General features: G+C 40.5%; 1 protein-coding gene across 26 annotated transcripts in view; it reads right to left on the bottom strand.

Annotated features, from left to right (window-relative positions):
* The window catches only part of LOC101442497 (zinc finger protein 596-like), a 133,138-nt gene that overhangs the window by 92,882 nt on the left and 23,451 nt on the right, over positions 1-16,805 (bottom strand). For 13 of the 26 annotated variants that reach the window (XM_058281953.2, XM_058281956.2, XM_071209981.1 and 10 more), the window contains one exon: positions 11,634-11,722. The exons of 5 other annotated variants lie outside the window; for them this stretch is intronic. The gene's annotated coding sequence lies outside the window, so the exon portion shown is untranslated. Of the gene's footprint in view, positions 1-6,298; positions 6,439-11,633; positions 11,723-16,805 lie in introns of all 26 variants that reach the window. 8 more of the 26 variants (XM_058281954.2, XM_058281957.2, XM_058281964.2 and 5 more) reach the window with 1 other exon arrangement.

Here is a 16,805-nt window from a genome sequence, read left to right as displayed (position 1 = left end):
TAAGGGAATGTGATGTTAACATCAGGACTGAGCACTCAAGGATCTGCCAAAATAAGCAACACAATAAGAGAAAGAAAGAACCCAGTAAGTGATAAAGTGCATTGGGTCTTTAAGTCCTGTTAGATGCTACTGTGAAGCCAGAAGTACCTTCTGCTAATAGGATTGAAGCCACATTCAGAGTTTATTCCATTATAGCATACTAGACGAGGAAATGCCCATACACAGGAGCAAAAAATTACACTAGTTCTTTATGTCCAGGTGGATGCTAGCCAGAGGCTTTCAGCACCATTGCTCCAAGGGCCAAAACTGAGTCCAGCTTACATGTGCTCATAGATCTACCAGTGTCCTCAACAGTGGTTTGTTTATGGTGTCCAGATGTCCTTGGGATTTTGAGGAACATTTTTGCTTGAGGTTTTTCATACTTTGGCAGTTTGTGATATCTCGCTGATATTTTATTAAGAGTAATCTCCAGAATGACCTCCAACTCTATCTTATCTCTTGGCCATAGTAACTCTATTTTGTTTTACTTCTGTTTCCCAACCCCAAATTGTAATTAATATAAATATACAACAGGGTAATGACTAAACTACTCATTCTCTATTAATAAATGGCATAGTTCTCAGCAATATAAACATTTAAGTGGTTAGCTCATATAATATGTATGTACATTGCAGACATCATGTGCGTGAAATGAACCAGACCCCAGTGTTCCTTATAATAATTTCTTGACATGATGTTCAAGAACAGAAAAATTAACCCGTGGTTAGGGAAATCAGAACAGTGGTTGCTTGAGAGAGGCAAGGAGAAATTAAAGGAAAATGAGGGAACCATTTGGGGTTATAAAAACGTTCTAGGTTTTGAGTCAGGCATTGGTCACATGGGTGTGTGCATTTCCCAAATCTCCTTGAATTGTCATCTTAAAAGCCATGCATATTGAGGTATGTAATCTTCACCTCACTTAAAAACATTTTAGGGAGTCAAACGGTTCAGCAGGGACTATTCTATTGTGACTCCCAATAAAGTGATAGACACCCCACAGAAATTAAAAGGAAATGGTATATGGGAACCTCGTATTTTTAAATGTAGCATTTTTTAAAAATGGAGGAAAAAAAAAAAAAAAGGAAATAGTAGTGTGTAATGGGTCAAACACCCCTCACAGACAAAGTGTAGTGGTATGGCCCATCTCCCAACAACAATGGGGCCCAGAGGGAGAGGACAATGGAGCCCTCCTGTGCTACATGCAGGTATGTGAGGATTACACATCAAGCTAACCCAGGGTTCAGCACAGAACACACCATCCTCTTGCCAGGCATATACACCTTTAGGAAGCTAAAACTGGAGGACTAGGCTGGAATTTTAATTTTCAGAATCTTTGGAACTTGTGGTTACAGGGTGTTGGCCCACATCTCCCTCCCTTCCCAGAGAGTGCTAACTTACCTTACCAACCTGGTTTGTGCACACCACCAGTGGAGGAGCTTCACGAACCTAACTCATCTGCAATGACCACCCCTCAAACTGGATCCCTGGGGCACCTACATCCTCTGGTCTTTTCTCACTTTCTCTGCTTCCTCACTCTCACTGACATGGTGGTCCCGAGTGAGATATATGGTAGAGGGGTAACTGCTCAGCTAATTTGGCCCAAGATAAACTTTCAATTTATTCTTTCTGTCACAGTCACTGAAAAGGAAAACTGTATGCAAGAAATGTATGACATTGGACTTCTTGAATTCATGTTTAGCAGGACAGACACCCACCCTGGAGGGCCAAGGACACCAGTGGCAAACAGGTGAAAAATATCAGAAAACATGGCAGCAGAAGTACAGTTGCATGGGGCTGACAGGGCTGAGCCTGGGGACTATCCAACGAAAGTGGTTGCTCATTCCTATACATGAAGAGAAACCCCGTTCTCCTCGCTGGGCCTCTCACTAAACTAGGCTTTCCATCCCTTCCTCTGAGTCTCCATCAAGACTCTGGTGGAGGACCAAGGATATCCCTGATTCTTGAGTGACACCTGTCTGGGACATTGATGCCTTTGCTGTATCTCCTGCTGTCTCTTGTCCCACCCATTCAGCAGCTGGTCCCACCCAAGGACTCCATCCTGCCTGCCCACAGCTTCCCAACACTCATCCAGGTTTCCCCTAGTTTGCAAAGGGGCAGCATTGGGTCAAAATCAGGATAGCAAGACTGGACTCAAAGTTCAGAGCTAAAAATGTCCAGGGGCAAGGGAAAGGTGGGAGGGAAACAGGAAAGCTAGTCAGGTACAGGGTGGGGACATGCGCATAGCGGTCCACAGGAAGCTGTGGACTGAGCATCTGAGTAAGCTGGGCCTTCCTCTTTGTGTCCTTCATCCTTCCAAGCATAATGCACAGAATGTGTTCAGGAAGCCAGTCAGAGGACACTCTGAGTAGTAGAGGCAGAAGGAGCAGGAAAGCATCCAGGTGGATATAAACAAATGTGGTAAACACTGGGAAAAAGATTCTACAGAAAGGACAAGGTGCACTTCACTGGGCAAAGCTTTTTGTAGACATACATGAGGTAGGTTATCAGTAGCAGGAGACTGAATAGTGGACTTCCAAGTCTCATAAATGCAACAAGAGCTGAGGTGCAGCATCACCTCGATACAGGGCACAATAGGTCACCTGTCCATGACTGAAGTGCCCACCAGCAGCTAACATGCAACTGTATAAGGAATGATAAACTCTGCCAGCTTAAGTACCTCATGCCAGAATTGCACGTGATTTTATAAATAAGTGTAGGCTGAACTGGCTCGCTGCTATGCAATAACACATCTGAGAAGTAAAAAGTGAGATCTGTACAAAGACAACTAGTACTAGTCTCCATGTATGGTCTGATTTCTCATGTTAGGACTGAGGATCCCCTCACAGCTCCAAACCTCAAAGTAAATAAAACAGAAACATAACACATGGAAGAGTTTGACCTCAAGGATCAAACATCCCTGTTTCTCTTCTTCATCTCCCTTACTCAATACCTTCACAGTTGACAGAGTTTGGAGTGGGAGACTATTCAATGAACCAAGAATTTGAAAGAAGTAAAAACTTTTTAGAAGAATTTCAGAGGAATCAGAAAACAAAGGGCTGAGAAGAAAGGGGGCAGGTCTAGGAGCAAATAGTTATGAAGTGCAGGTGTGAGAAATGGAGGAAGGCCCAGGACCTCCTGGATATTTGGTGAGGTCTACAGGGCCCCAAAGGTCCCAGTGGCCCACATGGCCTGGTGGGGTTTTTTGTTTTGTTTTGTTTTGTTTTTGCCATTCAGTACTCATCACCTTTCTTCCGTTTCAGCCCCCAACTTCCTGGAAATCTTGCAGGGCTCTTTGACCTAGCTGGAGTCCGAGTTTTAGCAGAGTGCCTTCACACACCAGGAGTCCTGCCGACACTTCTGATTGTGATGAGATGCTGCCCCGGGTTAGAACAAGGCCTTGAGGTATCTGTGTGCGTTGGAGGTTTGTGTGTGGGGCCATGGGTCAGCTCCACTGGACCACAGCAGGAGTGCAGGAAGCATCCTAAAGGCCCACCCTTCCTTCTAGGGTCTGTGCCTCTCAGCAGTCCCAAGAACCCTCCTGTGAGAAGGGGAGCTTAAGGATGGAGCTGGTTTGGTTATGTTGATTTTCTCTCAGGAGCTCCCAATACTCAGTCCAGTGGGCAGTATTTCCAGCCAACTCCACCATCTTTTGCTGAGGCTGAAGGCTGAGATTCACTCCCCAGCCTCTGAACCTGTCTCCCACACCCCTATCCATGGAGCACTGAGGACTGCTAAGTGTCAGTTGTCCTGAGAAAAAGAAAATGGGAAATCTGAAGAGAACTTCAGGACCGTGAATCTTTTTACAAGTGATAAAGGGCCAGGAGAATGAAGGACTTGAGCTATTGTGGGGATAGGGAAGGGTCCTGCTGATCTGGGAAAGGGTGACCACTGCTTGTTGAGGTGGGGCAGGAAGCTTTGACCTCCAATGGTGAGGCAGGCAAAGGACATACTCCCCAAGCCTGGCTGAACAGGGGATACTTGGCATGATGCCCAGGACAGGACAGTCTCCTGGACAGGCCCACACTGACTAAGATGTCCCATTTCAATGTACTGACCATTTCCTCTTCCTGTCTCTAGGTGACACAGGAGACTAGTTTCTGTTTGGTTAGTCCCACTCCCAACCTCAGCCTAAACCTACTTGTCCTGCCCATATGTGGTTTTTGATGACCCCACAGCCACAGGCTAAGACCTCAGCACTGGGCCTGAAACTGAGGACCCAGAAAAGGTCAGCCAAGCCCTGGCCTCTGTCAAGTGTCCCACCCCTGCCTTTTGCCTTCACCTGGGGTGCGGCCCACATCCTGGTTCCAACCTTTCTGGTCCGCATCCAATGAGGCTGCTCCTCTCCATGACCAAACCAAGAGGCCCATGCTGGTGCTGCCCTAATGTGAACTTGCTTGACCCAGGGGGCCACATCCATGCTAGGTCAGACTCCTTTGCCCACTTTGATCCCCACTGTTGTGGTAATCTGTGCATAGGGTTTGGGTTATCCCTAGCATGTGCCAGTTTTGGCCCAGGTACCACATTCCACCACCTTGTGCATCATGTGTTGGGGTTCCCATGTCACCTGGGGTTCCTTGAGCCTTGGCAGGTAGGTGGTGGTCTCGGATATGGGGCAAGGGTGATCTGGGTGCACGATGTGGGAGGGAGGGGTAAGGAAGCCTGGGGGATAGGACCAAGTGGAGGACTCATGGTGGTCTGTGACCTGTGTGCCAGGCCTGTGGCTGTCAGCTCCACCTCCCCTGGCTCCAGCCTGAGAACAGAACATTGACATCCACTGTTAGATTGGGAATTTGATGCAAATTATACAGAGAAGCACTTGGAGAAGCCATGGAAGGTCATCCTCAAGATTAGAGTTAAGTGTAGTGATGGAAATCTGGGGCTTCAGCCATGACTCCAGGTACTAGAATGAGAAGTTAGACCCTGAGCAAGAAAGGCCCAAAGAAAAGGAAAAGAAGTAAAATTCCAGAGAAGATGAAATATCTTGATGAGAATGAAAGGAGGACTGCAAAGGTGGAGAGCAGCAGCCAGTTGTGTTGCTCCTGACAGGGCTGGAGAGGAGTTCAAGTATGTGCCTTTCTTCTCCCCTAGGAAACTGATTATTTTGTATCTAAAAGTAAACCAGGAACTTTGACTGTCTCAGGTCTGTGTGCTTATTAGTTTCCTTTTCCAAGCCAACTCTTTAGGTGGGGACTTACGAGAACAGAAAATCTGGAGTGACAAAAGTCTCTGGAAGAAGATTTTTGTCTCATAGCTTTATTTTTTCCTTAGAAACAAGGTGGTGTTTAAATTCCTGGCTGTTGCCACTTTGGGATGAGAATCTAACTGCTTCATTGCCCTCATTAGCTTGACTGCCTTACAGGGAAATAAGAAAAGGAGCCTGACTCAGAGAGAGACCACCTAATTTGATCCTGGCAAGAAGGCAGAGGCTAATCAGAACCAGTCAGTCTCAAGCAGGCTATTGCCAGGATTTCACATAGATGTTCCTAGAGCATCAGATCTTGTCATTTTAACATGAAGTTTGACATAATGCACTTTAGCTTTTAGGAAGAAGCAAGGGAATGAAGACAATAGGCATTTTATTTTCTCTTTTAGGGCCTCACTAAGTGTCCCCCTGCATCATAGGCTCCTGCTATCACCCTTTTACTTTTTAACAAACCACAAGCTAAGAATATTCATGTATTTTTAAACGCTTGTTAAACAAAGAGCATGCCACAGAAGTACACTGTTTATAGTCACAAATGCCCACATTATTTCCTATCTGGCCTTTAGAGAAAAAAAATTGCCATCCCCTTGTCTAGAAATTTGGATTAATCTGTCTTTACCACTGAAAATTCAACAGCTTTAGTGAAGTATTCCCAGTTTAATCAGACTCTTAAGAGACAGACTTGTGAATCAGAATGCAGGTGATTCCCTTTCTGAAAAAGCTTTGTCTCACTTATGCTCAGGTCATTTCTGCCTTGTGTTAAGTCCACTTAAAGGTCCAAAAGATAGCTCTGAACTTACTGAGATACATTGGTAATGAAGGGAATTGGATATTCTTCCCCACAGAAACAGAGTCAGATGTGTTTAAATTCCTGGCTGTTGCCACTGTGGGATAAGTAAAGTATCTGTCATGATCACAGGAAGAGATCACCATCTTCGAGGAATGATGTTTGGCTAGAATTCTAGAGTAATAAATTTTTGTCTTTTGGTTCTCCCACTCCATTACATGTCACACACAATTCACAATTACAACATAAGTGGGGACATTTGTACTTACCATGAAGGGTGCCTCTTTCCAGTGACCCAAACTTCCTATGTTTATGGTACATCTCACAGAATGCAGAGAAGCTGAGGCAGTAGTGCACATATGCATGGCATCAGAAGCAGGTTGGCAGTTCTAGAATTGCTTATTCAGACCTACAAAACACATGAGCCATCCTGGATTTCCCAAAGGAAAGCTTTGGAATGCTCTTGTGTCTGGTTCTCAATGTGTAGATGTTTCCTGTCTGACTTTCAAATAGTCAGATAGACAAGTCCAATGACAAGTATGTCTTTGACAAGTCTGAATTTGTTTTGGAGCATCTCAAATTAACAGGAAGTGGGGAGGTGCTATTTTATGGCAATAATTTGAAACAGAAGTGCTGTTTTTTGTCATTGATTCCCTCCGTCCTGGGAGAGTCATTACCATGGTAAACAAGTAGGACTTGTGTGGTTATTTCTAGGTGTACAGAGGAATGGCTAACACTGGATACAATACAGTAATTAGATGAATATGTATACAGAATTAACACAATTGCTCATAATTGTTAACTTAACCAACTTGGTGACAAATATACCCAAGGCACCTCCAATATACCTGAGGAACTGATGATGTCATACTTTCTTGGCTGTACTCTGGTCACCTCAGCTGTATTTAGTGTTCCTTTACTCTGTGCTTCCTCTCTCATATTAGGGGTCTTTCTCATTATACACTGAGCCTAACCTTCTAACCAATTGTTCATCCTCTTCCTTTTATGTCCGAGTTCCTCTCAAGTGAGTGACAATAGCTGGAGAAGGGAAGGGACCAGGTGAAATCCTCCATTTCTGCCTATACTTTGGGTCCATTAGACTCACAAAGACATTACGGATCTTGACCAACTCTTAACTGGAAATGTTTTCATGCAAGTTCACTCCAAGGATCATTTATAGAAATGTTCTTGAAGTTTTAAAATATTACTTATAAAATTCAAGAACCACGCTCAACATCTCCCACTCAACTTCAGCCTTGTCTTTTTCAACTCATTTGACAGGAATCTAGGATTCTTTGCTGTTTTCTGAGTGGCATTTTGAATTTGAAATCTTTTCTTTCTTTTTTCCATTTCAGGAAGATTTCAAACTGCTCTGTGATAATGGTATTATACAAGTTAGACAAGAAGTTACTTCATACAGGTTTTAAAATGATGAAGAAAATAAGAAACCTCATAACAGACTAAACAAGAGTTAATTCTATTTATTTTATGCCTAAACAGAAAACATCCCTCGTAGTGAATGATGTACTCCGTTCCTTCTGACCGTGTTGTCAGTGTTGGTTCCTCTGCTCTGCAAGAGTTGTCCCAGCTACCTTTTTCATGTGCTTGGCAGCCAGGCACACCTCTCTCTGTACCTGCTCATGATAAAGTTGTATCCTCTTCTTTAGGGTTGGTTAAGAGGTATGGATCTTTAATCTTGACATGGATGTCAGTGGTTTGGAATGTAGTCACTTCCTTCACCTGCATCTGGGTGGTCACCCCCATACCTCTCAGCTGTTTGACCTGAGAACCTTACTTTGTGAGGAGCCTGAGTCCTGTCTGCCAAGGCTCAGAGCATCCGTCTGGCTTTTCCTTGGTGACTGCAGTGGAGCTGCTCCCCACCACAAATCCTGGAGACCTCTCTGCTTTTCCCAGCCATTGCTGCAAGCATGTTCCCTTCACCTGTAACAGAATTCTTGTCACTGTTTTCCACTGGCAACTTTATTGACATTTTAACCAGGAAGGCCTATATCACCTTGGGTATCTAAAACTTGCTGAAGTGTTTTAAGTGAGACATGAAAAACAGAGAATGTTGTCCTGGCTTACTTTTTTGAGATACCTGGGCTGAGGGGATTGAAACTGGACCTCATACTGAGCCACACTGACTCCCCTGAGTTTTTCTTCATTTATTTGCTTATTGTTTGATTTCGTCTTTTAGGATGCACCAGGGTTCAAACCCAGGACCTCCCATGTGGAAAGGAGACACTCAACTGTTGAGCCACATGCACTCCCCTTCCTTACATTTGCTCCTTTGGTTTTTTTTTTTAAGATTTATTTATTTTCTCCTCCCCCCGGTTGTCTGCTCTCTGTGTCCATTTGCTATGTGTTCTTCTGGGTGTGCTTATATTCTTGTCAGTGATAGTGGGAATCTCTCTTTTTGTTGCATCATCTTGCTGTGTTAGCTTTCCGTGTGTATGGTCCCACTCCTGGGCAGGCTGCACTTTTTCGGACAGGGTGGCTCTCCTGATGGGGTGCACTCCATGCACATGGGGCTCCCCTATGTGGGGTACACACCTGTATGGCATAGCACTCCTTGTGCACAAGCATCTTCTTCATATAGTTATAACAAAGAAGTATACTTTGAGGAATAAAGGGGTTGAAGCAATCATTTCTACTCTCCTGCTAATGTTCTTTCAATTGTCTAGACGGAGGGTTGATGCAGAAGGCAGGAGGAGGTGGAGAGGGCCAGCATGCTTGTGTGTGGAACATGAGGCCTCTGCTGGATTAGCTATGTTCCCAGCATCGCAGCTGCATGTGTGAGCCAGAAGGGAGTGCCTGCAGCCTGATAAAAATATCACGGAGAAGCATAAACTGGGGTAGTAGAGGTGGCTGACGTTCAAAGCCAGTGAGGCTCTGGAACAAATTCACAGGTTCTTTCCAGGAGGCAACAAGGGGGGTCAAGCACCCCATGAGTGAGGTGCCATTTACCCAAAGGGAAGTGCACTGCTTGTCAAATGAAATATTATTCCTGACCAGTGGGAAGTTTATTTAGGATTTTAAAAATTAAAAGAGTTGTATTCACACAACATAAAATTCTTCCAGAGTGTAAAATTAATGGCTCTCAGTATAATCACAGAGTTGTACAAACTGATTTTTTAAAATCAAACTTTAGAAAGGATTCAAGTACAGGAGAGAGAACTTTTTCCATGAGGATTTGAGAGTAAGTTGAGGACCAATGCCATACCAGCTTCAAATACCTTAGTATATATTTTCTAATACTAGGAAATTTGCTGGCATAACCCCAAAACAGCCATCCAAATCAAGAAATTAACACTGATGCACTGCCACCATCCAGTCTTCATGCCCCACTCAGGGCTCACCATTTGCCTCAGGGTGTCCTTCCTCACGGGGAAGTGCAATTCTAAAGTACCATTGCCTTTGGTCTCCTTGAGGCTTAGTCAGTTCCTCCGGCTCACTTAGCCCTGCTGACGGTCCATTACATGCTAGGTGTTATGGGGCCGGTCTGCCACTCTTTCCTGGGGTGTCACAGTGAGTTCCTCTGGCTGAATGAACCTTTGCAATGTGGTGCTGTGTCCTCCTCACTGTGTCCAGGACCACTGTTTTGATTGGTTCTCTGGGAGGCAAGGCTATCCTTTGTCAGTGACCCAGCTTGGCTGCCTAGCAGGCTTCTCCACTGAGAAGTCCCTCCTCTGGCCTAATAAAAGTGTCCCTATCCCATGCCTCAGGAAACGCCTCTCTATTGGCATCTTTACATGCATTAGCATAGACACCTGGGGTGCAATTTAGGTCCAGGAGTAGGAGATCATTATTTAGATGCTGCCAGTGACTTGGCTAGTGGAGCCAGACCAGATAGCTTCTCTCTTACTGGGGAGAGGCCCTGACATTCTGTGAGCATCTCCTTTATGCCACAGAAAAGATGATCTAGAGGAGTGCTGTGAAATAAATGTGAGTCACAGGTGCCACTGCAAATTTTATAGAAGCCATATTCAAAAAGTAAGAAGACAAAGGTGAAATTTATTCTTACGTATATATTTGACCTGATACATCCAAAATAATTTTATTCTTCCTGATATACTTGAAACACAATGTACGAAATACTATCATTTCAGGAGGCAGTCAGCATAGTAAGATTATTAATGGGAACTCTACATTCTTTTATTCATACTATGTCTTCTACATGTACAATGAATGATATATAAAAAATGTTGAAATAACATTTTATATGTATTGTGCAAAATACAATATATTTTTAAGATGAATTTCACTACTTTTTAAAATTTTTCTCATTATTCCAGCATGACATGATAAAGGTTCAATTCTTCAATAATATATAGCAATTTTAAACATTTATGACTATATTTTAAAAATTAAAATTGAAAGAATAACAGGAAAAACTAGATAGGTCTTGTTTTTAATATTTATGGCTATAATTTAAAAACTAAAAAGTGATAGAATGATAGGAAATTAGATAGGTGTAGTTTTCAACAAAAATTTCCAGTAATTGACAGATCAAGGAAACAAATTAATAAATATCTAGAAAATTGAAACACATTGAAAATCTTTTCCACAGACAAATAAGAGTTTTGTGTCCTGCAAGGAAAGACTATACATTTTTTTGCATGTTTTCACAGAATATTTACCAAAAATCCCTAAACTCTCATGTACTGGCCCATGAAGAAATCCTTGAAAAAAATTTAAAAATTGATATTATGTGGGTCATGTTCTCTAGCCTTAACACAATTAATTAATTAAGTAATTAGCAAATTAAGTAATTAGCAAAAAGAACAAAAATCTCTGCATATTTTAGAATTTAAATAACACCCTGATAAATAACTCATGGGTTATAAATGAAATAACATAGAGTTAGAACTGAATGATAACAATTCTCTTACAAAGTAAAATCTGTATGAGGCAGGAAAGTGCTTTATGGTGCAACATTTACACCATTATAAATCTACACTTATCTGCTTCACTGTTTTACCCTTACTGTCACGCTGGCTAGGTCATACCCCAGGGCACTTCTCTTTTGTCCTCTCTGTGGGAGTCACTGGGTCCACACCACATGCCTCATCTTTACACCATCAACTACACATATGCACACACATACCATTTTTATCCACATCTGTTTCCCACACACAGTTATGCTCCCATTTCATTTGTAAATGTAGAAAAATAAAACAGATCACACAAAAACAGCCATAGACCAAACAAATACCTATATTCTGTAATGGTTGGCAGTTTGACCTATGTCCTTGTGATGTAACTCCACATCCAACACTTCATATTCCAAAGCCAATGAAAATGTCAGCACACTGGGCTGAAGTATCTGTGACCTGTGACTTCATCCATAACATCTACTTCTGTTCCCTGTTTCCCTCTCACACACATACATGCCCACAATGACAATTCAAGTTCCTCTCATTTTATTTTTCCTCTCTTCCCCATAAAACATTGTTGAGTTTGAGCACCATCCTTGGGCTCCCTATAAAGGCTTAACATGAGTTAAGCAATTCTGAGCATTGCTCCAAACTTGAACTTGGAGGGCCATAAGCCTGCATCTGCCCACCCACCCCTGTTTTTACATCACAGGACTTTTCTCCTCACCTGAAACCATGAGTAGCCCTGAGGGTGCCATGTTGATGGACTTCAGAATTTGACTACAAAGACAGGGTGGTAACTCTTTGGACTTCTCTCTGCAAGGAATATAGAAAGTATACTTAGCATTTAAGAAGGATTTTTGTTCCAGGGAAATAGCTCAAAAGTAGGCTGTGAAGGCTGCAAAGCATCCTACAAGCATGATTATTGGGGTTTCCCTTTAATCTGCAGAACCTCAGAAGCCATCAGTTCCTCAGCGTCTGTTTGAGTCCTAGTGAGTATACAGCATGCATAAAATATATAGGAAAGCTTCATGTGGCTTCTTGTGTCATGATTTGCAGCAAAAACATGTCTCCCCTATCCTTACATACCCCTGGCCACACTGGACCATCCTGTCAGTGGGCTCCTTTACAAGTGGGTGGAGTGATCTGTACTGGACCTCATGACCTCATCAAGGGAGGAAGAGGGAGAAGAGTATGGAGCGTGGTCCCAGCTGGAGCTTTATTTCCTCTAAAAATCTAATGAAGAAATGAGGTCCACTGTAATCACATGAACCTGCAAATGCAGAGTTTGGAAGCTTAGGAAGGACTCCACCTGCCACTGCAGCTTTGAAGATGGAGAGAAATGTGGAAAGCATATAGAAACAAATAAATTATGCTAACCTTCTGACTAAGCTTAGAAGTGGACTCTCCCTAGAACCTTTGGAGAAGAATGCAGCCCTTGGAACACTATGATTTCTTCCTGGTGAGACCCTGAGCAGAAGACTCAGCTAAGCTCATCTAGATTTCTGACCCACAGAAACTGCTGCATGATAAATGAGTGTTTTTTAACACCATTATATTTGTGGTAACTTGCTATTTGGCAACCAAATACTAATACAAGCTAATTGATGGACATTTGATGAATGAAGCTTTAAAAAAAATAGACTGAAATCTTCATACATGTGAAATTGCTCTCTATAAATATGTACTTTTATTAGAGAAATTGTGGGTTTACAACACCATCATGCATAAAATACAGCATTCTCACACACTACCCTATTATTAACACTTTGCATTAATATATTTGTTACAATTGATGATGGCAAATTTCTATAATTATACTATTAACTATGATTTAACATAGGATTCACTGTGTGTATAGTTCAGTTTCATGGACTTTGAAAATATTTTATTCTTTTACCATCTATAAAAGCTAAAATTTCCCTTTTTAGCCATATTCAGATATATATATTCTAATTGTTTCCAAAAAAGTATGATCATACACTATACTTTGTGTCTGTCACATTTGACTCAACAAGATATCTTCAAGGTTCATCCATGCTGTCTCGTATATCAGAACTTTTTTCATATTTATGGCCCTATTCATATTTTCATCCTAACTGGTCAGTTTCCGAACATCCATTCAATTTAATACTCCATAACAAATAAAGAGGCCAACAGATATATTCCCAGTAAGTCAGTGTGACAGTGACCACTAGAAGGAGTTACCTTATGAAGTCCAACAGAAACTTTTCTGCTAAGATGTGCCCATGGTTAGCAGCATCATACCCCAAAGGCTTCTACTGAGTGGATCTTTTTTGCATTGGCATTGTGTCAGGTGATCTAGACTCCCCATTCTCTAAAAATGGAGACTAACCAACTATTATAATTTTGGCTCAAAGAATTAGGCTGTGAGTGGTTGTCTAAGACTCCTCTCTGTTTAGTCAAAAGTGAGCATATATGACGACATTTGCAAAGAATCAGTTAGATATTTAAGACCCCTATCCAACTAAACTGAGAGTGGTCCAGGGTCCAGGCTGCTGGGTTGGGGAGAATACAAGCAGCCCAGTGAATCATGAGAAGGAGACCCCAAAATGGGTGCTTCTAAGTCCAGGGCTTAAGGGACCTCCAAGATAGATCACAGATCATGGTATGTGGTTCTCCCTGTTTTGAGACTGTTCATATCTTCTCCCCAAATTCTGCCCATATATTACAGCTACCTGTGCTACAGTTGATGATAGTACATTTTTAAAAATTGTCCTATTAATTAAAGTATGCGTTTTAAATTAGGGCTCATTGTTCGATAGTGTCATTCCATGGATTTTTTTAAAAATATATTGTTGCTATATGCACAATCAACCATTTCCCCTTCTAATTGTATTAGATATATAGTTCAGTGATCTTTATTTTCTTTTATTTTAAATTGTATTACATGGATAGAGAGGAAAAGATATTCAGGATAGAGAATAGGGGTGCAGTATTCAAACACTGATATGTGAAAGAAGTGTTTATAAAAGAAGCTTTTTCAATATAAATATAATGTACATGTGTATGTTGAGGTAAATATTGTATGTCACAGACATTAAACAGTTCACTTAATACTATGTTGTGGGAAGATTCTTGTTACTTGATATTCTATGATTGCACATTTTCATCTTGGGGGTAGACTAGTTTTTATATTTTTATTTTTTATTAGAGAAGTTTTGAGCTTACAAAACAATCATGAATAATGTACAGAATTCCCACACATCATCCCTCCATCAACACTTTACACTTTTGTAGAACATTTGCTACACATTCTAAAAGATCATGATCAGACTATTACCACTCACTATGGCCCATAGCATACCACTTGGTATATTTTTCTATGCCCCCTATTATTAACACACCATATTAGTACTGTAAATTTTTTATAGTTCATGAGAGAACACCCTCATATTTGTACTGTTAATCATAGTCCATATTCCATCACAGGAATCACTGTGTTATACAGTCTCAAGCCTTATACATTCTATCTAAGTAGATGCTCAGTGGCCCTCACTGTCATCACAGAGTTGTGAAGTCATTGATCCAGTAAACCTTTGAACAATTTCCTTAGTCCAAAAGAAAATTTCACATAACCCGTTCTATTGACTCTTAGCATTGATATAGTGCCTTCTTTGACTTTGATATAGGATTATGACATTGCTGTTAACTATAGTCCTTAAGATACATTAATTGTATTTTTCCATGCATCACTAAATTCTTACTACTTTGTAATAGTGATGTACATTTGTTCTTTTCATAGAAGACCATCCTTATATATGTACTTTTAACCACAATTCTCACCATCTCTGGGTTCTCTGTGTTATTTGGTCTCCAGATTATTCTTACAATTGACAACCCTTTCAGCCACTAAAAGCACTATATGTATTTCCATCAACTCTTCCCATGTTGATGGAGTTTTTTTCTTAAACTGTGTACTTAAAAGTGGCCATTATAATGGAGATCTTTCTGCCCTTGTGATTTTGAAGGAAAAACAGGTCTGGGTAGCTTTGGTTCACATTTGTACAGCACACCTGGGCACACCTATTGTGAGGGAATATGTTTACTTAACATCTGCTTGAGTTAGGAATGAGTCTGAAAAAGTCATAGCTCCCCAGAGCTTATGATCTACACGAAATATAAACAGGGATCATTAAAGTGGAAGGAAGATATATAACTGCACATATAGGCAGAGATGAGCACAGAAAATACATTATCATGGTCTAATTTTGTGAATTAGTTCAGTAGTCATGATAAAGAAGGGAGATAAGAATACTACAATTTTGCAAAGCAGTGTAACTCAAATAAATGCTAATTGTAAGTAAAGTAATAATATTTTCTACTAATTATATCATGACATTATTTTTTTGAGGTACTGGGGTTTAGGACAGAACCCAGACCTTGTATGTGGGAAGCCAGTGCTCAACCACTTGAACTACATCTGCTCCCCTGTCATTACATTAGTTTAAATATCCTATAATACAAGAATAGTATTTAACTAATCTGAATTTAGAAGAGAATATAGTATTTTCCAGATATATAAAACAGTTTCAGTAAACACACAAACTTATCTATGATCAGATGAACTCATGACCTCATCCATTTGCTTTGGGTATAAAATCCAAATTCATAGACTAGTGAAAGAAGTCATTTACTTTCTTCACAGACTCCAATTGATTCTGATATAAAGCCAAATTTAATTACCACTGTATTACAATACTTGTTTAATCTAAACCTCCTTGCTACTTTACAACTGTGAATTAACCCTTTAATAATTGGAAAATGTTTCCTACTCTCAAGTATTTTGCTGAGTTCAAAAATTAATTTTATACTCACAAAATATACTCCACTGTTTTCATATGTATGTCATACTTAGTTATTTAATAATTCTTTAGTTTTCCCTCTCATTCTGTGTTTACAACCATTTTTGTCCAAAATCAGTGACAGCAACAAGGATTTGGAAAAAAATGGAAATTCCATCCTTTCTTAAACTATTCTGGAATCGTGATCCATAAATTAATGGAAAATTAAACATGCATTTAGGAAGGGCAGAAAATAAGTTGCAGAGGAAGTAGATCTCAGAATAATATCCAAGTTCTCTTTCCTAAAAGGATGGCAAACACTGAGTTCATAATCAAAGCCCCTTTTGTAAAAGTGTGATAACATGTTGAACAGCCTGGAGCAGGAGACTCTTTTTGCCTTTATCCTGAGTATATAAAACAACTAGAAGGGAGAACTGGGGATGTGCTGCAGGAAAAAGGAGAAACTACACATCAGTATTGGTTGGTGAGAATTAAAGACTAAATTAAAAATATACATTTTATATTCCTATAAAATTTAAGAGCTGTTTCAAGTATATAGAATAAAGACAGTTTTCCTACACTAAGGCTAAAAAGTACACCTTGTTGCAGAAACAGTGCAATGTGTTTTTGTTTGTTTGTTTTTAGTGCGATGCTGTTTGACTCAGCAATTCTACTACGATTTATTCACCATGGGGCATATTGCAAATTTTCAAGAATTCATAGAATAACCTGCTTTAAAAAAGCATTTTTGTAATACTGTTGTATTGCAAAATCTGACAAAATAACCAAGGCTTTAAAAAATAGAGAAAGAAATTCTTTAAATACTATGCAACAGTGGATATTACAAAATTATAGTCACTCACACCAACATGGAATAATCTTGTAAATCTAATTTTGAAGAATAATAAAGCACAGAAGACATGAATCATGATTAAGTATATGAATACAGTGGAAAATCTATAAAAGTGTCAAAATACATTTTTGGGACTTAAAAATATTCTTAACATTCCTAAGGTCTTGACCTTCCTCAGAGCCTAGAATGAGACCAGGGGAGGGGGAAAGCGATGAATGGTTGTGGATTCACCATGAATCCA

The sequence above is a fragment of the Dasypus novemcinctus genome, chromosome 19, assembly GCF_030445035.2.
Source record: "Dasypus novemcinctus isolate mDasNov1 chromosome 19, mDasNov1.1.hap2, whole genome shotgun sequence".
Taxonomy (NCBI): domain Eukaryota; kingdom Metazoa; phylum Chordata; class Mammalia; order Cingulata; family Dasypodidae; genus Dasypus; species Dasypus novemcinctus.
Note: the sequence above shows the minus strand (reverse complement) of the source record. Positions and strands in the feature narration are given on the sequence as shown.